Source organism: Mesoplodon bidens (genome assembly GCF_964165515.1).
Source record: "Mesoplodon bidens genome assembly, contig: HAP1_SCAFFOLD_84, whole genome shotgun sequence".
In the NCBI taxonomy this organism is placed as follows: Eukaryota; Metazoa; Chordata; class Mammalia; order Artiodactyla; family Ziphiidae; genus Mesoplodon; species Mesoplodon bidens.
Genome location: NW_027672468.1, coordinates 102275 through 129455, shown reverse-complemented (window position 1 = coordinate 129455; position 27181 = coordinate 102275). Strand labels below are relative to the sequence as shown.

General features: G+C 46.4%; 1 long non-coding RNA gene across 1 annotated transcript; it reads right to left on the bottom strand.

Annotated features, from left to right (window-relative positions):
• Window positions 1–18630: 18630 nt before the first annotated feature.
• LOC308610149 lies at window positions 18631–26907 on the bottom strand. The gene is made up of 3 exons (XR_014014434.1): window positions 25791–26907; window positions 21136–21254; window positions 18631–19125 (listed from the first exon to the last, which is right to left on the bottom strand). It is a non-coding gene; the product is annotated as an uncharacterized lncRNA (long non-coding RNA).
• Window positions 26908–27181: the final 274 nt, after the last annotated feature.

Below are 27181 nucleotides of genomic sequence, written 5' to 3'. Positions count from 1 at the left end.
ATGATGAGTTTCGTGGATGGTACCCGGGGGACCCCAAAGCTCTGGAGCTCATATCTCCTGGGGTTGGTGGCACCAGCTGATAGCAACTCTCGGTGGGCTGTTCAGGTGCAGAAGGAGAGGAACAGCTGTCACTCTGTTCTCTGCCATGCCATTTGGTCCCTGGCACCCTGCTGGGCAGCCAGTCCCTTCCTGCCCCACCCTGGCCCCCACAGCAAACACTAACTCTGAGCCCAAATTAACACACTCTTCTCCCTCCCCTTCACCTCCTCCTGCTCTCGTGAAAGTCTCAGCCAGACTCAGTTTCTTTTCCTGGTCCGCTGTAACACTTAGGCAAACTTCAAGACCAAATAAAGATACAAAGGTGGAGCCTACGGCAAGCTCACAAAACAAGGACCATCCTGCATGTCCCTCCATCAGAGGGCCACAGTGGCCATGACTGTCCCTCGCCCACTGGACGCCACTGCTCCCAAGTTTCACGTGCTGTGGTTTGCACCCTGTGGGAGTTCCAGGTAATGCGCATCTTGCCAGTTTTCGTGCCAAACTCCGGACTGTCCTGCCAGAGACACCATCTGGACCAAACCAAAGGTCCGGTAACCTTCCTTTCCTCTTCTCAGGTGCCTGGCAGGCTGACGACAACGTGGTCAGTCGTCGGAACACGCAGTGCAGACGCTCATCTTCTGGCAGCCTGGAGGACCCCGAGAACAGGCTCTGCGTGTGGGATCCTTTGGCCATCTGAGAGCCTTAGCCCCTGCACCAGGGCTCTCCTCCCGTTCTCACATCCCATCCTGGCCTCATGGCACCACTGACCTCCTGGGCATCCTCAGCAAGACACACGGAGACTTTTTAGACCCACGTGAAAGCTGGATGCTGAGGGCACCTGACCCTTCTCCCAGACTCATCTTCTTCCGCAACCGTGATCCTTCCCCTCTCAGAAGGGACTGGAAACCTCTTTTCTCCTTGTGGGCTAAAGCCACTCGAACTGCAGCTCATGAGACCCTTTGCAGAGAGTCTCTGGAATGTTTCCACTGTATCTTGATCTTCAGGTGGAGCTGTGGCCTACAGACTGGTTATTTCTTGTGCATCTTTTCTTATTTTTCTCCTTAGGAGGTAGACCAAGAAGACTCAAGAGTTTGGGTGACTTCATTACAAACACCCATCTGGCATTTTCTAGTCTCTGGGACATCATGACCAATCTGAGACCTGCAGTTTGGGGTGGCGTTGGGGGATGACTCCTGTGAGAAGGGAAAGCCATATTGCACTGTAAGTGGGGTTTCCCTCAAAATGCATTAGGAGCTCCTCTCTCAAGGACAAGAAGCAGTGGCAACCACCAGAAGGTTGGTTGGGAAAACAGTTCTTGCTTCTGGTAGCAGAGGCTATGCCTCGTGTGTCTGCTTAGGAAGGAGGCCTTGAATCTGAGAACCCCTCAGTTAAATGATGACCTACCGGGGAGTTCTTTATGATCAGGTGCACTCAGGAAGGCCTGGGGCTCCATCCTAAGGTGACACTGCAAAGGCATTTTTGACCCCCTCTATGTACCAGGCACTTGTTAGGGACTGTCGTATATTATCACGTTTCATCACTACCGCCCTGTCAGGTGGCATTCTTATCCCTGCTGCCCCCGTCTCCACCCCGCTTTTCTGAAAGAGTTGAAGAAAGAAGCTGAGAGAGGGGTGGACCGGTGGTTCTCATTTGGTGCCCAGGAACCCCAAAGGAGGTTGGGGGAAGGGCTGAGCTGGGGTCAGTGGTGGTCTGGGAGGCTCCCCACCCCACCGGATTTCCTCCCCTGTCCTCCAGATCAGCTGAGCCTGATGGGGGGAGCCGGAGGTACTGCCTTCCATAGGCTCATCAGAGATTTAGAGATATTGTTCAAATCACATGTGCACCCCACCTCACTCTGGTGTAGGGCATAGAAATAACAGCCGGAAACAGCAAGACCGTAAGCTGTTGGCTGTTCCTCCCTCAACACTAGTGTTATCAATGGATTCCTCATAGCTCTCTGATAGATGCATTGTCTGCTGGCTTTTGGAAGAGGTGGTTATTTAGTGGAGCATGAGATTGAGAAGCAAATTGGGATCCAACATTTTGTGAGGCTGAGATATGACAGAGCCCTAGGCTATGCCCACCATGATGGCCTGAATTAGTAGTTGGAATTGTTGCCCTAGAAGAACTTTTCAGGGTCCTTCCCAAGGCCTCAAAGAGAGCCCAGTGCCGGGGAATGTTTTGCACCTCCTGTGTGGCTGCTTTGCGCCACCAGGTGCCTGGTGACCCTCACTGCCTGGTGGTTGTGGTTCACATCCTGCCCTGGGGGTGGGCAGGGGGAGGCCTGTGGTCTTGACAGACACTACACGAGCCAAGCCTGAATCTCAGCTTCTGCCTTGAGTTCCCGTGTCCACCCGCTCTGAAATCCTGCAGTGGGCTCTGCTGTTTCAGGCCCCATTTAATGTCCTTCCTTTCCCCGAAACATTCTTACAGCCCCTTTCATATTGATGATTCCAGCAATAACCACACTTCCTGATCTCCTTGAAGTCTGAGTCCCAGAAGCACTAGGGAAGGGGGCGCTCCCTTAGCCTGGGGTGGTGGTATACAGATCCACCTCCTCTCCCGGCAGGTAGTATTCAGAGTGTGGTGTTACCTGAGATGAAGGAGATGCAGGTAAACAGTTGCCACAGTGGCCAGGAACCCTAAGAGGAAGCCATTGTCTTCACCCTTTCTGGAGGGTCTGTCTTCTCCCAGGAAGAGGCTCAGAGAGATTCCTCAAGGCCTTGGTTCCATAACCAAGACATACCCAGGTGAGAAGTGGCCCTTCACTCCTGTTTCTCAGACAGTTCCTGCTCTCTCCCCCATCCCCTCACCTCTTTGCCCTCATTTAGCTCTTTGGCGAGCAGAAATATCCCATCCAAAAGGGCTGGGATCAGGGAACAGGGCACAGAGCCTGGTCGGGGAACAGGACCGCCGCCCCAGTCATCATCTGGAGATGGTCATGTTGTTAGCAGTTGACCCACAGAGAATATGACGGGGCCTGGTTTCTCACACAAGGACACAGACTAACCAGAGGCCTGGGGCTCCTTCCTGCCACACTCAGGTCGGAGCTCACCTATGAGCTCACTTCCGGGTGGTGTGGTGATCCCAGCCTTCTCACAGAGCCCTTTTTCCTTCTCCTCCCCAGTCCCATCCCACCAGAGGTCATGCCCACGCTGGGGCATCTCCTGGGCACGGATCCACACACGTTAAGCCATCTCACCTGGGGAGAGTTTGTGTCCTGTTCACCTGACCTTGGCATGCTGCTTGCTCACTTTGCTTTAGGATCTGCACACCTAGTGTGTGTAAGTATGTGTGTACTGTTGTGCCAGCTGTGTACCCCTCACTCCCTGGAGTACACTCATGGGCACACTACAGTGGGGACGTCAAGGATGCAATATTTATGGACTGCTGCATGATTCTTAAAAATGAATAAAACTGTTCACAAGGGAAGGAGAGCTGTTAACTGCGCAGTTGGCTTATTTGTGAGTTTCTGTCCGACTTTCTCCAGCACGCTTTTAATACTTTGACTCAATAACAACTCACACTGCAGAAATATAGAAGATCATGAGAGATTACTACAAGAAACTCTATGCCAATAAAATGGACAACCTGGAAGAAATGGACAAATTCTTAGAAATGCACAAACTGCCAAGACTGAATCAGGAAGGAATAGAAAATATGAATAGACCAATCACAAGCACTGAAATGGAAACTGTGATTAATATCTTCCAACAAACAGAAGCCCAGGACCAGATGGCTTCACAGGCGAATTCTATCAAATAATTAGAGAAGAGCTAACACCTATCCTTCTCAAACTCTTCCAAAATATAGCAGAGGGAGGAGCACTCCCAAACTCATTCTACGAGGCCACCATCACATTGGTACCAAAACCAGTCAAGGATGTCACAAAGAAAGAAAACTACAGGCCAATATCTCTGATGAACATAGATGCAAAAATCCTCAACAAAATACTAGCAAACAGAATCCAACAGCACATTAAAAGGATCAAACACCATGATCAAGTGGGGTTTATTCCAGGAATGCAAGGATTCTTCAATATACGCAAATCAATCAATGTGATACACCATATTAACAAATTGAAGGAGAAAAACCATATGATCATCTCAACAGACGCAGAGAAAGCTTTCCACAAAATTCAACACCCATTTATGATAAAAACCCTGCAGAAAGTAGGCATAGAGGGAACTTTCCTCAACATAAGAGAGGGCAGCAGGAGGGAGTTTGAAGAGAGTTACCGCGTGAGAGAGCGGTTAAGAGCCCGCAGTCTCTTTGGAGACGCCCTGGCCAATGGCAGAAGCGGAAGCTGTTTATATGGGCGGGGCGTCTCCACGGCAGCAGGAGACGCCTTGCGAGCGGCTACTGAGTGCCTGTCCTAGGCTGCTGGCTTTCAGAGAGGCGACGTCAGGCGTCAGTGGCGAAGAGGATTGCTGGCTGGGCCCAGGAGCTGGGAGCAGAGAGCCGCGGTGAGGGTGGGCGGTGGGAGGAATTTCTTTGAGAACCTTCCTTTGGCCCGGGCTGCGCTCTGAGCCAGGTAAGGGACGGGGAGGGCTGCAGGCCGTGGGAAGGGAAGGCGTCAGTAGCAGCCCGCTCTCCCATCCGTCCACGACGGAAGTGGTGGGCCCGGGGACTGACATCAGAGGCGTTTGGGGGACACTCACTTCCCGCCCCCTTATAACTCTCTGTATTCTTTCCTTCCTTCCCCTTGATCCCCATCCTAATATCCCTTTTCAAAGATCAGACGACCTCCCCCGCCCCCCGACCCGTCGTACTGCCCTCCTGGACTCTCTCACCCCATTTCCATTGGTTGTGGATGGAGAGAGGGGGGTTAATTCCCCGCTTTGAGGGAGAAAGGGGTGGCCTCGCATGCCCCTACACTATTCCCTCGTTTGGCTAATTAAGTCTCCTCTAAAAGATCCAAGAGGAAAAGAGCGAGGCGAACCCCGTGTGGGTCGGACCCCCGGGCACACCTTCTGTTTCCCAGACCTCGGCAGTAAAAGATCCTCCCCAGCTGCAGGAAGGATTTTAGTAAGAGCCTCCCCCGTCGCACACACTCTCCCCTAGGGGGTGGGGAAAGAGGGCTCAGTTCCCTCTCTGGTCCCCGCAGGCACCACGTTCCGTTTGGAGGAGGCACCCCCGGATCGCGGGATGGAAGCCCGCTTCCGGGAGGCTGCGTAACTGAAGCCGTGGGAGTCAGCGGGCCGGAGAGCTCGGCGGCCACCCTCGGCTCGGCTCGTGGATGTTGACAGCCCCCTCGGAGAGTCCCCGCAGATATGGCGGAGAGCTGGCTACGCGTCTCGGGAGCAGGGGCAGCGGAGGAGGCCGGACCGGAAGGCGTCCTGGAGTCCAACGCCCTGAATGACAGCCTGACCAGCCTGCAGTGGCTGCAGGAATTCACTGTTCTCAACGCCAAGCTCCCTCCCTGCCTTCGGGGGACAGACACCCACGGCTACCACGAGCTGTCAGGCTCGGCCGAGCCGGGGTCACCCGTGGCAGCGGACCCCGCCTGGCTGGGGCAGCCGCACACACCCAGCAAGCCCACGTCCTTGTGCACGTCGCGGAGCGCCCCCTCGGGGCTGCAGGCCTCGCCTCCCGACGACGTGGACTACGCCACCCACCCGCAAGTGAAGCCACTCTACTTGTATTCCACGCTCACCTGCATGGCCATGCAGGCCAGCAAGGCCACCAAGATCACCCTGTCGGCCATCTACAAATGGAACACAGACAACTTCTGCTACTTCCGCCACGCTGATCCCACCTGGCAGGTAGGGAGGCACTCCCTCCCTCCCTCCCCATGCCCGCGCGGACTGGACTCACATCCCAGATCCGCAGGCCAAGTAGGCGCGGTACGGCCAGGGCCCCGAGAGAGGAAGGCCATCCAGGAAAGACCTCAAGGGAGCCCAGTGCTTGGACTGCTGCCCCTTTGACTTCAGAGACGGAGGAGGGAGGATGTTCAGAGGGCTGTAGGGGTACCGACATAGAGGTTCAAGTAGCAAGAACTTGTCACTCATCCGGCAGGCTCAGCCCCTATGTGTGGACACAGCCCCCAGGGTAGGTTGATGGACTGGGGGACACATTTTTGTCCCAAGTCCTAGAATTCCTAGACACTACCCTCCTCAAGGTCAGTTTGTCAGGGCCTGACTGGAAGCATAGTATCGTTCCTGCCAGGCTCTGCATCCCGCCTGCTTTCAGTTGGCTGGAGGGGCTCTGGGAGGGGAGAGGGGTGTGCTGCAGTGTGTGAAGGCCATCTGTGTCCCAGTGGAAGGGCTACGGGGCCTTCCGAAAGCTGCTGTGCCAGCCCCCACCCCAAGCCCTCCCTAGTTTCCTGCCTACACTCTGCCCCCCCTTCTCATCAACCTCCCTGGGGCGACAGTTACCTCAGCCACGTGCTTTCCACAGGGCCTCTTTCCTCCCACACTGGCTTCATGTTCCAAGTCTCCGGAACCTGGCACAGAGCAGCCAAGGGGCCCAGGCCACCATGTAATCTTCCCAGTCTTGCCAGGGCGCACTACTCACTTGCCGGCCCCACCCACCAGGCCCCAGACCCCTGTGCCCCAGCGTGGTTTGGACTGTGAACACAGCCGTGAACAAGGCAGGATGGCGATTCAGGCTGGGCACACACTGCCCTGAGCCTCTTCGACCATCAGGATCAGGGGCTACTTGGGGACAGTGACCCTGAGGATGCACAGATCCTTCCCTGTGGTACAGGCCACAGGATCAAAGTTCCTGTGATCACAGCTATTGCACGTTTGCTTGGGCCCTGACCCTGGGGCAAGTACCATTTGTAACCTTGGTGATAAAGCAGAGACCCTCCACCACTCCCCAGCCTAACCCAAGACTGAGAGCCCCCAGGAATGAGCGCTATGCTCTTGGCTGGGTAATAATCAACTGAGGCCTCAGAGCATTGAGTGGGAGGAGGGGGACATGGTGGGTGAGGGCCCAGGCCAGCAGCCAGCTCTACAAATAAGGAAAGTCATCAGATCCTCCCACACTTCATACACCCCTCACACACACCCTCTCACCCACTCACTCATTTCACAAACAGAGAAGGCCAGCCAGGCCCAGGCAGAGGGAGATGGCCGTCCAGGCCCAGGGGGAGCCAAGGCCTTTGGCCAGAGGCCGCAAGCGGTGGGGTAAGGGAGGGAGGGCAGAACAGGCTGGCACTGAGAACCACCCTGCGGCTCAGGGCTTGGATGACTGAGCAGGCAGATATCCTGACAAAAGGGAACAAAAGCCCCTGACAGCACTCCCAGCTCCTGGTGTCCCGTGGCTGGTGTCCCAGAGCCTCACAGTCAGAGCAGCGCCTCTGTCTCCCTGCCCCCATTAGAGAGAAGTTAGTGGTGGGACTGGCAATGGTGCTAGGAGCCCCCCATCACTGACCCCACCCACTCACACAGCTGTCTTCCTTCTCTCCTATCTCCCTGTGTTCAGAACTCCATTCGCCACAACCTGTCCCTGAACAACGGCTTCATCAATGTGCCTCGGGAGAAGCACGAGCCAAGCAAGGGGGGCTTCTGGCGCATCGACCACCAGTATGCCGAGGGGCTGCTGAGTGGGGCCTTGAAAAAGCAGCAGCTGACCCCAGTCCACATCCACCCGGCCTTTGCCCGCCCTGCCGCGCCTGTTCCCAGCGCCACCCCATGGGCCGGGCCACTGACCGTGAACACTGAGGCCCAGCAGCTGCTGCGGGAGTTCGAGGAGGCCACTGAGGAGGCGGGCTGGGGTGCAGGCGAGGGCAGGCTGGCGCGTAAGCATCAACAGCCACTGCCCAAGCAGGAGGCCAATGTCCCGCGGCCCTCCAGTCCCCTGCTGCTTGCTGACCCAGGAGGAGCAGGGTGAGCTGGAACCCCTCAAGGGCAACTTTGACTGGGAGGCCATCTTGGACGCTGGCACACTGGACGGGGAGCTGGGCACGCTGGAGACCTCGGAGCTGATCCCGCCGCTGAGCCCTGCCTCACACGGGGACGTGGACCTTACCATCTATGGCCACCACATCGAGTGCCCTGTTACCTGGGGGCCTCCAGTGGAGCAGGCTACCGACAGCCTGGACTTTGATGAGACCTTCCTGGCCACATCCTTCCTGCAGCACCCCTGGGACGAGAGCAACCGTTGCTCCCTGCCCCCCGAGCCCCTCTTTGAGGCCGGGGATGCCACACTGGCCTCTGACCTGCATGACTGGGACAGCCTGGCCGCCTTCTTGTAAGAAGACAGGCCCTGCCCCACCTCCAGACAGCACCGAAGTCTGGGCCCAGACTGCCCCCCTCCCCGCCAGTGCAGGCCCATGGACACCCTACCACCCAGGCAGGGGCTGGGCCGGGTCAACCCACCAGGCCACACGGCCCCCAGCCCAGGCCATCCTCAGATTCTAGTCCAGCAGGCTGAGAATTGGGGCCCAGGACCAAAATTGCTGCCTCCGCTCCCCAGCCCCCCATACACACAGTGTTTCATTGATCCACTTCTTCCCTGCCCCAGAGACACGCTAAGGGCCCTGCACTATGAGAGCTGCAACTTGGAGGGGCCCTGGCCAAGCTGGAAACATCAGTACAGGGCACGCACCAGAACACCTTAGCTTCGAAGCTTCTCTCTCTCCTGCTCTCCTCCCCAGGTCTCTATCCAGGGAAAGTTCCCAGGTATAACAAATGCTGAGTAGGTGACTGCAAATTAACACCCAAGAGGCCTCTCCCGGCAGTCTGTGAGGAGGAGCAAGGCGGAGGGGGGAGGAGAGAGGAGACAGAAAGGAGGCCGGGGTGCCGGGTGGAGCCAGGGGATTTTCTAAGGCCTCTGGGATCTTTTGGCTTCATCCGTAGAGTTGTGGCAGAGGGTATGTGTCCCTAATCTTTGAGCCCAACTTGAGGCTGAGAGCAGCGGGGAGTTGGGGATCTGGGAGTTAGGGGCTGGGGCAGCCAAGCTGCAGAGGGAAAGGGGACAGACAGTCTAATGTAGTGAGTGTAGCTACAGCTGAGTCTTAACTGGGAGGGACGCAGTGCTTGCTAGAACCACTGGGACCAGGAATGGGGGGATGGCCCCGTGCCCTTGCTTGCACTCCTGCGGTGGAGTGTCTTGCTCCACCTGAGGCTTCCTCCATGGTTGCAGAAGTTTCAGCTTCTCCAAAAGTCTCTGAAAGCTGAGCTGGTGTCTCCTGCTGGCTTGTGGCAGGTATAACTTCTTCTCCAGGATGCTCTGGATACTGAGCTGGGGTCTCCTCTTTTACTGAAGGTTTATTATGTGAACTGGCTTCTGGAGTTTGGGCTGGAGCCTCCTGTTGAAATGGCAAAGGTTCAACCTCCTCAGATGGCTGTGAAGGCAGCGTGCGGGCCTCATGCTGGGTTGTAGAAAATTCTGCATTAGTAAGGGGCACTGAGGGCTGAGCTGAAGGCTTGTGCTTATTTGGACAAGGTCCCACCTCTGGAGTGGGTTCTTCTGTGATGGTAAGCTCCACATCTGCAGGTTTGACAGCGACACTGGATAACTTTGAATGCTGAGCATGAGGGTGACTTGGAGGTGAAACTGTCATTTCCTGATGCTCTGGAGCTTGAGCTGGCTGTTCCTGTTGAGTTGGAGAAGGTTCCACCTCCCCTGAAGAAGGCTCTGGAGGCTGAGCTGGTTGCTCCTGCAGGGTTGCAGAAGGTCCTATCTCCGGAGGAGACAGAGCTGGGATCTCCTGCTGGGTTGGAGAAGATTCTGCCTCATTAGGAGGCTCTAGAGACGGAGCTGAGGCTTCCTCCTGGGTTGCAGAAGTGTCAGCTTCTCCAAAAGACTCTGAAAGCTGAGCTGGTGTCTCCTGCAGAGCTGTAGGAAACTCAGCTTCCGTAGTGGCCTCTGGATTCATGGTAAATTCCAAATCCAGAGGTTGCAGTGGAACACGGGGCAAGTTTGAAGGAGCGTGACGCTGAACGCCAGGTACAGACGCTACCTCATCAGTCACTGGAATTTGAAGTACATACTCAGTAGGGAAAGCTGGAGCGGCACTTGGGGCCTCTTGATGGAGTAGAGAAGGATCAATCTCCTCAGGGTGCTCTGGAGGCTGTGATGGGGTCTCCTCCTGGACTGGAGAAGGTTCAACCTCTTTAGTGACCTGTGGATTTATGGGAAGTGCCAGATCCAGAGACTTAACAGTGCCATTGTACAAGTGTGACTGCTGAGCTTCATTTACCCTGTGATGTGCTTCTAGTCGAACTACAACCTCCTTAAGTGTCTCCAAAGGCCGGGCGAGGGCCTCCTGAGGACTTGAAGTTTCTAGTTCCTCAGGGGCCTCTGAAGGCTGAGATGGAGCCTCCTGCGGAAGTGGAGGTGGTTCTACCTCTTGAGTGGGCTCTGCATGCTGAGCCTGGGCCTCTGCCTGGGGTGAAAAAGATTCAACGTCCTCAGGGGTCTGTGGATGCTGAGCAGGGCCCTCCTGCTGGGTAAAGATTCAGCCTCCTCAGTGAGCTCTGGATGAGGAGTTTGGACCTCCTGCTGGGATGCAGAAATATCTCATCCTCATCAGAAGACTCCCTGTCGTGTAGCTTTTGGGCCATGTGTTCCTTGCGTGTGGCGCTGAGAGGCCTATACATATCCCTAAGCCAAAGTGGCCGCCTTCTCCCGAAAAAGCCCTCCTAGAACACAGAAAGGGAAATATTAATTCTGCATCTCCTCTGCTTTCTCTGGCCACAGTACTTTACCCTCCTCACATCTACCTGACTCTCACTTTCCCCTGAGCTTCTCTTATGCAGCAGAAATCAAAAAAAGGCCCTTGGAGGAAAACACACACAGTGAGTGTTACATGTCACTTTTCATCTCTCTCACAATGTGTCATGTCTGCTTTCATTAGGACTAAATGGGTACCTCAGTTCATAATCACAATGAGCAAAATCACCACAGACCCGGGATCATGAAAATCATTGCATGCATGCTGGCCTTCCAGAAGTTCTCTGTGTCTGTCCAAAATGGACCCCAAGTGTCTCTGGGGAGACGTTTGTATGTGGCTTAGCATGGAGCATAGGCAGGATTTTCAGCCCCGTTCACCTTTCTTTGCCCTTGGCCAACTGCCCTCGTGCAGTGAAAACACTGCACAACGGCACTGGGCAGAAACTTGTTACTCCCTTAGAGGCGCTTTACACCAGTCTGCTTTGCACTTAGTCGCACATGCAGCATTTGCTGGGGGTGTGGGTGTGGGGAGAAGGTGATTTTATTTTCCTGGCTGCTCTATCCTATAAGTTGAATCACACCAAGTAAACACCTGAACCCAACGAGCAAAGTCATCTATAGCTCTCTGACTTTCACTCTGCAGGCTGTCACTCAGGTGTCAGTGAATTGTGGAATCCGTTTAAAGGCCATGACCAGCAGGGAAGCACAAAATACACTTTTCGAATACAAATAGAATAGAAAAAATTCACAGTGCGCAATAAGTTTGTTTCAGAAACTACTTATGTCCGTATATATGTGTCTACTCAACTGTGACATAAAACGTAGCTCACAGCCCAAGCACAATGTGATCAGTGGAGAAGTCCTCAGTGGAAATGGACCATCTTCTTCTTGGTAATCACTAGCAGTATGACCATGGGGCAAGATATTTTCCCTTTCTCTTTCTCCATTTACTTATTACAAAAGGAAGAGACAAACTACTGTCTAAAGCTTCTCCCGGTTAAAATTCTATGAGGTTTGGATAAAGGGAATAGAGACTAGGGGCCTGAAAAACAGTAGGATGAGAAGGGAAGTTTTCTTGCCACTTTCCAGGAGGGACTCATATGTTCTACCTTTCGTCAGCTTTGAGTGAGGCCAGCCCCTAGATCCCCAACCATGTGGCCCTCCCTACCCCAGAGCCTCCTAGAAGGCCTCTGGCCTGGCCTGATGCCTAGGAACCAGGCATCAGCCCAGCAGGAACAGGTACAACCAAAACCTCTCCCCGTCCACCCTCTTTCCTTAGAGGACTAGTGAGAGCAGATGAATGTGTGCCAGTCCTGTTCTAACTCAGCTTGGGCTGGGGAGCTAATTCTGCTGATAAATAAACTAGGGTAAACCTTTAGGGTAATTAAACATTCCTCCTGCCTTTGGTGAGGAAATTGAAATAGATGAGTTCTAAGTTCTCCACTAGTTGTAAAATTCTGCTTTCAAAGACCAATATTTACCTTCTGCTTCTTTTTCTATCTTCCTCTTTTGCAATTCTATGAGAAGAAATCTGTTTTGAAAGAAAACAGGATCATGATTATCCATTACAACTATTTCCAAATCCTTATTCATTCCTTTTTACTTTAAATCTTATCTATCCAGTAAGATGATAACTCTTTCAAGGAAAGGAATTCTACCCTGTTTAAGAATCCTTTGACTCTTCCACAGTACCTAACTTAGGGTCTTGCATGCAGCTGGTGATATATTTTATTGACTGTTTTAGATAATGTTCAACAGATAATTCCTAATAAAAACTCTTAGAAGTAGGAAAAGAAAATAAAAGTATCTGGCAGAAACCTAAGCATTGTTTTAAAGTCAAGAACAAGAGTAGGATGCCCAATCATTACTGCTACTATTGAGCATTGTGGAGGAGGTCTTAATCAGTACGATAAGAAAAACGAAGCATTGGAAAGAAGAGACAAACATATCTGCATATGAAACAAGGGACCCAAAAAGACCAAAAGAATCAACTGAAATTTTATTGGAAGTAACATGAGTAAGATGGCTCCATACAAAATCAAGAGATCAACATATTAGCCTCAATAGCTTTCCCATATAACACAACTAACTAACTAAAAAACAGAAGAAACCTCCCATTTACTATATCAATAAAAAATGCATAAAGTACCTAGGAATAAATTTAGCCACAAATTTGTAAGACCTATGTGATGAAAATATAAATAGTTTTCTGAAAGACATTAAGAAGTACTTACATGGTATGAGATACCATCCTCCTAGAATGTTTTAAAGAGGACAGTTCTCCTGAAATGAAACTAAAAATTCAATGTAATCCATTTTATAGCCAAAATAATTTCTAAATAAAACCTGGCCTGCTGACATTTGATAGAGAATATATGTAAGAAGAGTTATGAAAGAAGGTCAAAGAGTAGGAACTTGCCCTACCAGATATAAAATATGTCATAGAGCAACTGGAATTAAGCAGTGTGATATCAGTACTGGTACAGGACAAGATAACTGGATCACAGAACAGCATCCAGATGAAGATAGCATATTAGACCAGGGAAGAAAGAATAAACCATTCAGTGAAAGATTTGAAAAGAATCAGATCTTCATGTAGGGGGAAAAAGTTAGATCCCCTACCTCAACCACACGAACAAACAAATACAACAAATTCTGGACAGATTATAAAAGTACTTGAAGAAAATATTAGAGATGATTTTTACGTCACGAGGTGACAAAGGCCTGGCTAACAAAACCCACCCCACATGAGCCATGAGGAGACGACAGGCAGATATGGTGGCAGACTGTCAACACACCTCCTACTCTTCACAGCCCTTGCCCCCTTTTCCCCTGGACTGTTTGTCTTCTTCTTGTTGACTTATAAAACTCTTGGGAGTTCCCTGGTGGTCCACTGGTTAGGGCGTGGCTCTTTCACTGCTGTGGCCAGAGGTTCAATCCCTTGTCAAGGAACTAAGATCCTGCAAGCTGCACAGCATGGCCAAACCCCACCACTTCGAAACAAACAAACAAAAACTCTTTATGGTAAAGAAATACTGGCTTTCATTGAATTTCAGTGTTTCGAATATTTCCAGTGTTTTTGTCTCTAAGGAGACAAGACAAAAGAGTGGAGTAGGGAGCACCAGCTTTGCAGTCGGGTGAAACTGCCTTCTGCTTTTGGTTTGGCCGCTGGGGCCTTACACTGATCTCCTTCATCTACGAAGGAGGGATAGTAATATCATCCTCACAGGACTGTGGGCTTTAAATCAGACAATATATGGAAAACTCTTCATCTTATGCTTGGCATGAATCAGTGCTAAGCTGGTGTCACAGACAAGATGGTGGAATATATCAAAGGCTCTGCTTGTGGCATCAGCCTCTGAAGGCTCTTTCCCACCAGAAGATTATAGAAATATTGCTTTTATTTTCTTCTAATACCTTTATGTGGTCTTTTTTCACATTTATGGATATAAGTTTATTTAACATGAAACATGGGGATCTGCTATTTACCCCCCAAATACTTAGGCAGCTATTCTATCACCATTTATTCATTTTCTTCCCCTGATTGCAATATTAAAACATGACATTTCAAAAGTCTTAAGAACACAGGGGTCTATTGCTGGACTCTATCCTACTTCAAATAAATATTCGGGTTGCATTATTCCTCACTGTGGAATTGACATAACGCCTCATCTCTCTTCCGTTGAACACCATTATTGTCTACCAAAGGAAGAACACTGCATGGCCCCTGTCCTCCAAAAGCTTATCGTATATGTGGGGAGAGGAAATAACGGTTAGGACTCCTCACTTTCACTGCTGAGGGAACAGGTCCAATCCCTGCTTGGGGAACTAAGATCACACAGGCCCAAACAAAACAAAACAAAACAAATGCAAGAAGTTAAAAACAATAAAAAGGGGACTTTACAGAAATTCTAAAAATGCCAAAGGCCATATGCCACCTGAGATGTAGAGGGTACAGTCTGGGCAATGGCCAATGACTAGCAAGCTAGTCCCCAGCCTCCTAGGCTCAGAAATCACACTCTTCCTCACCAAGCGAGAACTGACGTCTTCCTGTTGTGGCAGTCTCACTTTAGCAATATCACAGGATGGATCAAACATCAGAATGCCAAATTATTACTTGACAATGAGAAATACATCTGTTCTACACACAGGGCATCTGTGTCTACACAATCAGAGAATTACCTTCTGTGGGGACAGGCCTCCGTGGCACACTGAAGCACAATCACAGAATCGAAGGCTACTTGGTGACAACAGAATTAGAAAAGGAATCAGCCGAATACAGAGTTTAATGGGAAGGCCTGAGGTAACTGGATCCATCCATCTCCTCAACAGGCAGCCTGGCTAGTGGGCCTGACTCTTCAGTTATGCTGCCTAAGGTGCCATCTCTACTCTTGGGCAATGTGAGGATGGGCACTGCCCATGTTGGTCTCTCCTCACCTTTTCTATGCTTTCACTAGTGACCAACCCTCCTGCAGATAGACACATTTCTCTTTAGAAGTTAGTACATCATGTCAGGTTTGATTCAAGTGTGATAGGCCAGGAAGCCATTGGCCCTTACACGTCTCTGCTCAGCTCCATGATGTGCTAACCTTGGTGGCTCTCTCCTGGGGGGCTGCCTTTCAAAAAACTGCTTACCACTTTTGTGAGTTCTGAGGGGAGGGGACTGCTTTGCTATGGCCCCTAAGAAATGGTGACAAACCTCACAGGACTAGGATCAGGAGGGCTGGAGTATTCAGGGAAGGCTTTACAGAGAAAGATATCTGAACTTGAGTTGGCTTTTCAGAGATTCATAGGAGTTCCACAGGCAAAGCAAAATAAAGGAATTTTCGAGGGACAAAGGCACAGACAAAAGTAGGAATGGGTATGGTGTAACTAGCGTATAGTGAGGAGCTGCTTTGGCTGGAATGGAGGGCTGCCATTACAGGAGAAAAGATAACTAAAGTAATGTGGAGTGGTAGGGTAGAATCAAGACTGTCAGCCTATTAAAATCACTCTTTTAATGTTAGCAACTGCCTGCTGGGAAAAGTAATAAACCACTATGTAACTGAACAAAAGGTAAACAGGCTAGCTCCACGAATAGGCTACTATAAATATTTGAGGGTAGCCTGCTGCAAGATTTTACTTGCAGTGTTTTAATGGAACCTATCTACACAATTCCTAATACACCGGAGAAGAAAGCTGCTAAGTAAACCTGAGGAATTGACGAGATCACACTTGTGTCTTTCAGGCATGTCCTTTTAGCCCTCCCAGGGTGACTGATAGCTCCTTGAGTATGGAGATCCTATATCTCTCATCACTTCAGCCAAGAAGGAAAGAAATCAACGGTAGAATGAGAGTGACTGGTGAGGACCTCAAATCAGCATACTTTGTTGAGTTGAAGAAAATTTATTATCATGTCAACTCTGGCCTTCTTATAAACTTCACTTGTCAGAAGAGTCCAATAGCTTGTTATCAGGGATCCAATTCCATAGGGATCTCCTGGGAGTGAAGTTCCTTTTAAAAATCCTGTGGGGACTTCCCTGGTGGTGCAATGGGTAAGGATCCGCCTGCCAGCACAGGGCACACAGGTTCGATCCCTGGTCTGGGGAGGTCCCACATGCTGCGGAGCAACTAAGTCATTGTGCCACAACTCCTGAGCCCGTGCATCTACAGCCCGTACTCCACAACAAGAGACGCCACCTCAGTAAGAAGCCCATGCACCGCAATGAAGACCCAACGCAGCCAAAAAAAAAAAACACACACACACACACAAAAACATCCTGGGAATATACTTTTCATTAAAAGAACAAAGTGTATGTCAGTCCTCATGGCTAAAGGGAAGAATCAAGTAGTAGCAGGTGGAAAGGTGGATTTGACTCTCAGTTTCTGGGTTCTGAATCTGAATTAATTATTGTCCTTACCTCAATGAGACAGAGAATTCTAACACAAATCGTCACTACTACAGGTACAAATACTGCCAAGATGAGTTTGTTGTTATAGTCATAACCTGGAACTTCTTTTGTGAGCTAAAGAAATATATCACAATTTTTAAAAACAAGGAGATAGAAGGGATGAAAACGTACGATTCTTAATCCTATTCTAAACGATAGCTAACTATTCTTAAACTACTATGAAACCCAATCCTTTCAGGCGAGTAGCTTCTATAAGAACAAGCCAAATTTAATGTTATTAGTCTTATCATTAGCATTTTCTTCTACAATTTATCTACAATTTATTTATCTTGTGTTATGTCCTTTTCACGTCTACCCTAGGAATAGTGACACACGCTCTCAATGAGCAAAGTTGGAGATCACTGTCTTAGCCCGTTTCATGGCTGAAGATAAGATACTGACTAGGAGCCCGTGGTATTCCCGCTTGGGCACGTTAATGGCATGTCCTAAACTGAGTAAAAGTCCAAGTCCCATGTGTCAGGGGTTATCCTCACCTCACTTGACTCCTGCTCTTTCTGCTCACTCTGGGCTTCTGTGCTCTCACTGATATAGCTGTCAGCTTTCCACTGGTCCATATCCCATTCCGCTTTGGACACATTTACTTCTTGCTGCTTGCTGAGAAGCTTCATCAGGAGGCCTGTTCTAGAGATGAGGTTGGCACAGGCCAGCTGCACGTGGGTGTCCGAGCAGTCTATTTTCAAAGTCTGGATAACATGAGAAATGAGCCTTTGCACGTCATTGTTGGGGATGAGGGACCAGAGCTGCTGGTTTAGCTGAGTTTCAACTGGATCACCCGGGGATGCGAGCCCTGGGAAAGTGAAGCCTGTGGGCTTAGAGGATAATTCAGTGACCATGTTGTGGTGCTCCCATTGTGTTTTGTTGGTGTGTTGAACAGCTGGAATACTGTTGTCTGCAGCAACAGTAGAATGTGCAGTGGAGACGTTCCTATGGCTAGTGTTTCCAGGGCCGGTTCCTCCTGGCAGAGTAGCGTTTCCTGTAGAAATAATTGCTTCAGAAACATTTTGTGCAGTATTGTTTTCTGAAGTAGTGTTTTCTGCAGAAGGGTCTGAAAGAGAAAATAATTCTGGAAAAGGATTTTCCTGAGAAGTCACTTCTCCTGAAGATGAAACAGCCTCTCGTGGAGGGGAATTTATGAGACTCCTCATGACAGAGAAAGGAGGGCTTGCAAGCATCATTCTATCAAGTGAACTTTTCTTTCTGAACTTTCGACTCCCTTTTTTCTTTCTTTTTTTTGTTTCTTTTTGCGGTACACAGGCCTCACACCGTTGTGCCCTCTCCCGTTGCGGAGCGCAGGCTCTGGACGCACAGGCTCAGCGGCCATGGCTCACAGGCCCGGCCACTCCACGGCATGTGGGATCTTCCCGGAGCAGGACACGAACCCGTGTCTCCTGCATCAGCAGGCGGACTCCCAACCACTGTGCCACCAGGGAACCCCCTCGATGCTTTTTAACTTTGGGTTTTCTGTGGACCCGATGAGACCTAAGTTTATGGAAGATGTATTTTTTTTTCCAGAATGTGAGATTAATTCGAAGTCCTTAATATTTCTAACTCTTGCCTTTGCATCTTCGAAAACATGAATAGCGTTGGATAAGTCTTTTGATTTGCTTTTAACCTCAGATGGGGATTTTGGCGGGATGGAGGCACAAAGCCTGCCCTTGAAGTACGGTTTCAAGGAAGAGGAGCCTGCGGCCTTGTGTTCCTTTATGAATGAAGACTCTGCATTGGAGGACTTTCCCACCAGCTTCCTGGGCCTCTGCACCACGAGGAGCTGTTTCAGCTTTCTTGGGGATGGCCTCCTGAGCTTTCATTCTTTGGCAGTGTTCGCCACAGATGGCTGGGCATTCTGTTTCCTCCTGACGCTCTCATCTCCCACTGCTTTGAGGTGCATTTTCTGTATGCCCCTTGAGGACCTTGTTCACTCTCAGCAGCTTTTCCTCTGTACTCTCCATCTTTGCTAGGCTGTCTTTCTGTGGTTGGGCAGCTTCTAATTTATTTTGAAAGATGTAGCGTGTAATCATGGCACTTAAAAGGTTGGAACGCGTACACGTGGCAGGTTTTTCTTCCTTTTTAACCTCATCAATTTTTTCTTGAGTTTCTGCATCTAACAAATTTTCCACAAAATGGAGTTCCCTCAATTTGTTTTTATTAGTTGAATTGTTGGGTACAGGTTTAACAGAAGGGCTCCTTGTATTGTTTTTCAAAAGGCCCAGCGGCATATCTCCATCTTGTGTATTTGAAAAAAGAAGTTGAATGAATGGTAATAATGTTGATTCCACATCTCCTAGATTTCCCTCTGAGATATAAGGCAGTATGTAACTTAGTGCACTGATAATATCACTTTTATTATTAAAGTCCAGCTGCTCATTCATGAAGCCTGACAAGCTGACAGCACTGTTAGGTGAGGACATCCTCTCTGACGCAATAGTCCGCTCGGTGCTGTTGTTCTTCTTCTGGGCTTGTAACACCTTCATCAACGATCCTCCTGCATTCTCTATAGATGTTTCTTCATCTGTCAAAAGAGAAGGGACTGTTTTTGATCATTGAAGACTAATGGGACAGCCTTTTGTCAGTCCACAGCCAAAGAAATTAGGAATCAGTCAAAGTTTGAGTGCCACTTAGGAGAAAAAGAAACCCACACTTAAGCCTATGACTGGCAACAACAAAATGTGAGAAAGGTCTCTCTTGAAAAGGGGGCTATCTACTCAGAAAATTCTGTAGCGTGAAATATAGGAACTATATTCAGGATTACTCCACTGGTTCCCAGGGGCCAGTACTCAAGAAAAGCCAAGGCTGGAAGACAAATATTCCCCTAATCAGCTGGACTCTCTGCAGATCTACTGTGACTCCTCACATTCATATACCCCATCCTGTCCTGCCTCAAAGGCACAGGAGTGTGAGGCTTCCTCTCTCCACCTCTTCAGTGTGCTTGTGTTCTTGCTGCTATCACAGATCTCCACGACAACCACCGCCGCTAACAGGTCGTCATCTGGACATGTCCTTCTCCAACTACCCACTGAGTCCTTTGCTTAGTCCCTGCTTCTATATATCCCAGTCCCCATAACAGAAGGCTCTATACAGAAAAAAACACTATGTCCGCCCTGGCTCTTTGCTAAAATTTGGGCAGGGATCTCGGGTATAAGTTTAGAGATTTGCCAGATTGTATGCCCATGTGGAATGTTCAACAAATCAATGGAATAATACTTGAGGCCCTAAAATGTAGACGGGAAAAAGCAACTTCTGTCAGATGGCTACTTTGCTTTCAATTCATTTTACTTCTAATATTTCCAGCTCTACTTGGGGAACCATCCAAATCTTCTGACTGTGTGAAGGTAATGTGTACCATTGTGTAGCTGGGCTTGTCTTCCAAAAGGATTAAAAGTATTTTTGGTGAGGGTCAAAGGAGGAGGGAAGGGTCATGAGAAAGGAGGAGCAGAGGCTAGCAGAGAGCCCCAAACTGGGGACAGGAGATCGGGGCACTAGGGTCATAGCACTTAACACCTCTGGTCTTCTTTTTCCTCACCTGTAAAAGGAGAGTAAAAATGCCTTGTCCGCCCACTCTGGGGGAGAAGGGAGTAATATAATTAGTAAAAAAAATGTTTGGGGAGATTCCAGGTGGTCTAGTGGTTAGGACCCGGCACTTTCCCTGCTGTGGCCCGGGTTCAATCCCTGCTGGGGGAACTAAGATCCCACCAGCTTGGTGGCCAAAGGAAAAAAAAAACTGTGTTGAAAAATCAGCAATATTGTCTTTATATAAGTGGCAAAGTGTTATTATTTATGATGCGCTCTAGATCACTGAAAGAGACCTGTATTCAAGCTACCTGGGCATGAAAGCACATTTTGGAAGTCATCAAGTTAGTGCCCATAAATCTAATATATAGAAAAATAGTTGAAAGGCCCTGAGTGTTTTGTGGATAGAAAAACTTGCGATTCAGAGCAAGTTCAGAGCTGGACAGTCAGAGAAATAACTAGCTCTCCCATGCATTAGAAGGGCTTGGTAGCAGCTTCTGGTTATGGAACCAGAAACTCTCAGGCTCCAGATAGGACATAAAACAGCATCACTTGTACTCTTTATAAAATTGCAGAAACAAACCAAATAAACAAAAATATATTTACACCTGTCTTATAAGACAAAGGGTACTTGAGACCTAATGTATATAAAATCAGTTTACAAACTGTGATGTACTATGTGAATAAGTTCTCATTTGCACAGAGGGCAGCATAGGATATGTGGCCATTAATGTGAATTCCCTTCCCCCTTCCATTCCTTTCTCTGGTTCCTTTATATATGCAGATCAGTTACATTATGAAGCCAATAATGTAACTGAGCTATTCTTAGCTTAATAATGTAACCAAGAATCTGATTTTTAGCAAGGGGGTAATTCTTAGAAATTTAGGGAGCTGGAACTCTGAATGAATGTATTAAAATAATGTAATTACATCATTAGTTTTAAAATGTATCATCCTTGATTAAAAATAAAAAATTAAATTAAAAATGTATTATCCCACAATTGAGACTCACCACAACGTGTGACATCCCTCAGGCGTTCACTGTCACAACGCAGCTTGACTGTCTCACAGACAACCTCAATAGTATTTTTAAATTGGCAGAGGCAGCAGGCCCTACGGCTGGGTAAGATCCTATAAATGGAAACACAGGTAATTAAATTCGTGGTAAAAGAGTTACCTGAGTAGGTAGAAGAGGTAGGCCAAGGCCACCACAGACCAGTGCAAAACGGAGTTCTTGGGGCATATGGACTATAGAACTGGATAGGGGCCGGTTGGCCAATTGCTGCCCTTGACTGTTGGAAATAAATATAGAGGAGGAGAGAGGTGCCCAACAGAAGGATTAGGATGGCAGTAGGTATGATATGCCTAGAAAAAAGGGAATAGGGACTAGAATTGGGTGATATTGAACTGCAGTTTAATTCAGAAGTATCTCCTTCCAACCCGAAAGCCTCACTTTGGGTTGAGAGTACACAGGAAGAAGGCAAACTTCTAAGAAGAGTATGAATAAGACCGCACATTCTGGAGTCACTTTCTCAGTTCCTATTTGTGAGGAGTAATATATTAGAAATTATTCTAGTAATAAAAAAGCATCATGTGGCTAAACAATAACAGAGATCGCATTGATCAAATCTGGACAAAAGGAACATTCCAAAGAATAACATTATCATTATAATAAGGTATAACGTAGTTAATTGAAATAAAAGCACATGAGTTCATAATGATACTCCAAATGAAAAGTGGGGGAGCTCTTCTTTATAGAATAATGTCAGCTAATAAATGCAAAAGGAAGGATAGAATTAGGAAAGTGTTATTTTGCAACTATCAATGTAATAATCGATTCAGACAAGGTTTATCATTGATGCACAGTTGGGTGAAGAGTTGTTTGAAAGTAGGATCTTCACTGATCCCAAGGATCACCCCACATATTATTTATCAATTACCAAGGGGAAAAATAACTTTACAATGGAGAGATATGGAATAGACCACCTTAATCAAGTGATCAAACTTAGCACTGGGTCACCTCAAGTGATGAAGTATGAAGAATACATCACCTATATAGTATTCTTCCCCAAAATGTTTACTTTGAATCTAATGAGGAAACAGACAAATACAGATTGTGGGGCAATTTACAAGACAACTGGCTTAGACTCTTCAAAAAAGCCAATGTCATAAAAGACCAAAAAAAGATAGTAGGGAAAAATTCTAGGTTAACGGAAACACAGACATGACATGCAATGCCTCATCTTTAATTGGACCCTGTATCAAAGCAAAATAGACTTAAAGAATGTTATTGGCTCCTGGCCAAGATGAAGTACAAGGGCCAACTTAACCTCCCACCTGCAACAAGGAAAAAATCAGATGGAACATATGAAACAACAGTTTTCAAGAAACTGAACCTCACGCAATACATTTCAGTGATTCCCGAGGAGATGGGAAATACATGAAGTGATCCCTATAATTGCCCTTACTTCTCTGGGAGAGTATCCACGTCATGGTACAGGGAAGAGAAGTCCAGACAGAGACTAGTGGGCTCCCTGACAGACGAAATGGAGATAAGAGTCTGGGAAAACCAAGGTAACTAGAGTTCACAAAGCAGAGTATCAGAGAGAAAAGAAGTGCACAAAGAACTCTGGAGATATGCAGAGGGAGCTCTTGAGAATTCAACAAAGTATGGGTCAGTACATTTGTGTGAGGAATAACTTGATGCCAGGAAAAGAACCACATGAAAGGATTAATAAGAAGAACAACTGGATATCACACAGGGTTGTAGGAATAGTACCTGTTCCTACAAGTCAGACTGGAAAACCTCATGATACTCAGAAAGGACTTGTCTCAGTAGTTGCAAATAATGAGCTCCAGACTAAAGGCTACTTGGACTCCTACCCAACGAACCTTAAAAACTAGACCTAAAAGAATAAAATTGTTTTGAGTAACCTAATTTTACCCAAAACAAAGCCCAGGCATTTTACAGGAATATAAATATACACAGCACACAATAAACTAAAACTCACAATATCTGGGATCATATGAAAAATTGCCAAGCATGCAAAGAAGTAGGAAAATATGACCCATACTGAGGAGAAAAGGCAATCAATCAACAATAACCCATAATCGATACAGATGTTAGAATTGGCAGAAAAGAACTTTTAAAAAGTTATTATACATGAAGAAAAGTTATTATAACTGTATTTCATATGTTAAAACACCCAGACTAAACACTGAAAATGTTAAGTACAGGCATGGAAAATGTAAAACAGACCTAAATTGAGCTTCTAGAGATTAAAAACAATGTCTAAATGAAAAAGATATTGCAGGAGGTTAAAGGCTAATTAGACACGGCAGAAGGTCAGTGAACATTAAGGCATAGCAACAGAAACTATCCAAAATGAAACAAAAGGAGTAACAAAACAACAACAAAATGAATAGAGCCTCAGTGACTTGTGCAATAACTTCAAGTGGCCTAATACATGTGTACTTAGAGTCCATGAAGGAGAGGAGAAATATAAAAATTTGAAGAAATAATAGCCAAAAGTTTTCCAAATTGGTAAACACTATAAACCCACAAAGTCAAGAAGATCAATGAACTTTAAGCAGAAGAAACATGGACAAAACTACACCAAGGCACAAAAAATAATCGAACTTCTCAAAACCAGCAATAAAGAGAAGAATTTAAAAGGAGCCAGAGGAAAAAATTATACACTACCTACAGAGGAACAAAGATAACAATGACAGCAGAATTCGTGCTTGAAAAATCGTAAATGAGAACTCAGTGGAATAACATCTTTAAAGTAGTGAATTGAATTCTATCAAGCTAGAATTTTATACCCGGATCTGTCAAAACAAAAGCAAAATAAAGACTATCTCAGACATACAGAAGCTGAAAGAATTCATTACTAGTAGACTTTCACAATAAGAAATGTTAAAAGAAGTATTTTTAAGCAGAAGGAAAATGACACCAGATTGGAATATGGATCTACATAAAAGATTAAGAATACTGGATACATACAACAATGAAGACCCAATTCAACCAAAAATAAATAAACAAATTAAGAAAAGAAGGGAAAAATCATATAATCATTGCAATAGATGCAGGAAAAGAATGAAAACATCTAACACACATTCCTGATTAAAGAAAAAAACAGCCCTCAGTAGACTAGGAATGGAAGGAGACCACCTCAACTTGATAAATGACTTCTGCAAAAAACCTAACATCATACTTAATGGTGAAGGTCAAAGTACTTTCTCACCAGGATCAGGAACAAGGCAAGGATATCTGCTCTCATTGCTTCTATTTGACATTGCACTGAAGGTTCTAGCCAGTGCAATAGGGCAACAAAAAGAAAAGACATATTCAGGATGGAAAGGAAGAAGTAAAACTATCTTTATTTGCAGATAACATGATTATGTAGAAAACCTGATAGAAGCTACGAAAATGCTACTGGAACTAATAAATGAGTTTATCAAGTTTGCAGGGTAGAAGGTCAACATACAAAAAGATGAATTTGTCTCAACAAACAATCAGAGATCAAAGTTTTAAAATGCTACTTATAAAAGAATCCAACATATAAAATACTTAGAATAAATCTGACAAAAGACTTGCACACTGAAAACTGTAAAATATTGCCGGGGGAAATTAAGAAAGACCTAAATAAATGGAGAGATATAAAGTATTCATGGATCAGAAGATTCAATATTGTTGAGACATCAATTCTCCCCAAATCGATTTATACATCAAAACCCCAGTAGGCTTTTCTATAGACATTGACAAGCTAATTCTAAAATTCATATGGAAATAAAATTTAGAATAACTAAAACAACTTTGAGAAAGAACAAAGTTGAAGAACTAACAGTAACTGATTTCAAGGATTATGAAGCTACACCTTCAAGACATTATGATAGTAGTGTAAAGATAGACAAAAAGACCAAAGGAACAGAATACAAAGTTCTGAAGTAGAGAGAGGTGGAGAACTGACTTTCAGGTTCAAAGGCATTTCAGTGGAGAAATGATAGTCTTTTCAACAAATGATGCTGGAACAACTGAATATCCAGGTGCAAAAAGAATAAAAAATGAACTTCCATCTAAACCATATACAGAAGTGAACTCAAATTGGTTCAAAGATCTAAATGTAAAACATAAAACTATAAAACGTCTAGCAAAAAACAGGTGAAAAATTTTATGACCTTGAGTTCGGCAAGATTTCTTAGATACAACACCAAAAGCATAATGCATAAAAGAAAAAAATAGATAAATTAGACACCATCGAAATTAAGAATTTCTGCCCTGCAAAAGACACTCCTGAGAGAACGAAAAGATGAGTCACAGAATGGGAGAAAATACCTAGCAACTTACCTATTGGATAAAGGACTAATTTCCAGAATATATAAAGAACTCTCAAAACTCCAGAAAAATATAGATAAAAGATTCAAAGATATACAGGTGGAAAATAAGCATATGAAAAGATGTTTGACATGATTAATCATTAGGGATGCTACAGTGAGATACAACTACACACCTATTAAACTATCTAAAATTAAAAATACTGAGCATAGCAAATGTTGGCCACAACGTGAAGAAAATGCAGCTCTCATACACTGCTGGTAGAGATGTAAAATGATCAAACCACTATGGAAAATAGGTATTTTTAAAAAACTTAAACATACACTTACCAATGATGCAGCCATTCTACAGGCAGGCATTTACCCAGGAGAAATGGAAGTAAACATCCATACAAGACTTGTACACAAATATTCATAGCAACTTTATCTGTAATAGACAAAGACTCAAACAACTCAAATGTCCATCAATGGTCAATACAAAAATGGTGGTACATCCATATAAAGGAATGCTATTCAGCAATAAACAGAAGTGAATTACTGATATAGACAACAATATGGATGAAGATTAAAATAATTATGCTGAGTTAGAAGCCAGTTAGAAAAAAGTATACACTGTATGATTCCATTTATATAAAATTCTAGAAAATGCAAACAGAAAGCAGATCAATGGTTGCATGGCGATTGGGAAGTGCAAGGAACGATGGGAAGGAAGAATTACAAAGAGACATTAAGAAACTTTCTGAGGTGATGGACATTTTGATTTTCGTGATGTCTTCATGGTGTGTATGTATGTGTGTGTGTGAACACAGATCACTGCATGTCAGTTGTACCTCAAAAAGCTGTTAAAAGAAATGATATTATATAAGAGAGACAGTGGGGGAAATTTGAATAGCAACACTTTATTAGGTAATATTATTGTGTAGGAATTTAATTTCTTCAATACTGTGTATTAACAGTATCATCATTACACAGGGAAATAATTTTTAATATCCAGAGAGGAGGGCATGTAGCTGACAAGAGAGGGATCGCAATTGTGGCAGATGCTGTGGGACGCTGAGGAAGATGAGGCTAGAGCAGTGACCAATGCGTGACGGCACGGTGAACACAGTCATTTGTCAGGTGACCTGACAAAGACGGTTGGAACAGACTGCTAAATGCAGGGCCGTTTCCACATACTAATCTCACGCAATCCGCTCAAGTAGCCTTGGCGTAATAGAAAGTTTCTATTAGCTTGCCATATGGGAGGGGGGATGGCACAATTTAAGGTGCAGTACGTTGTGTAATAAACTGTCACAATAGGGTCCTACAGAAATAGTTTTTTAAACCGCAAAAAAATAAAACTTGACCCTTCCCTCACAACATATATGAAAATTAACTCAAAATGAATCATGGATCTAAATGTAGCTATACAACATCTGGAAGAAAACGTAGGAGAAAATCTTTGTGATTTGGGATTAGACAGTGGGGTCTCAGAGAAAGTTTTCTTAGATTAAGACACAAAAAAGCAGAAACCATCTACGAAATATTGCTAAGGGACTTCCCTGGTGGTTGAGACTCCGAGTTCCCAATTCTGGGGGCCCGGGTTCGATCCCTGGTCAGGGAACTAGGTCCCACATGCATGCCTCAACTATGAGTTCGTATGTCAGATCTAAGAAGCCCATGAGCCGCAACTAAGGGGCCCATCTGCCGCAACTAAGACCCAGCACAACCAAATAAATAAA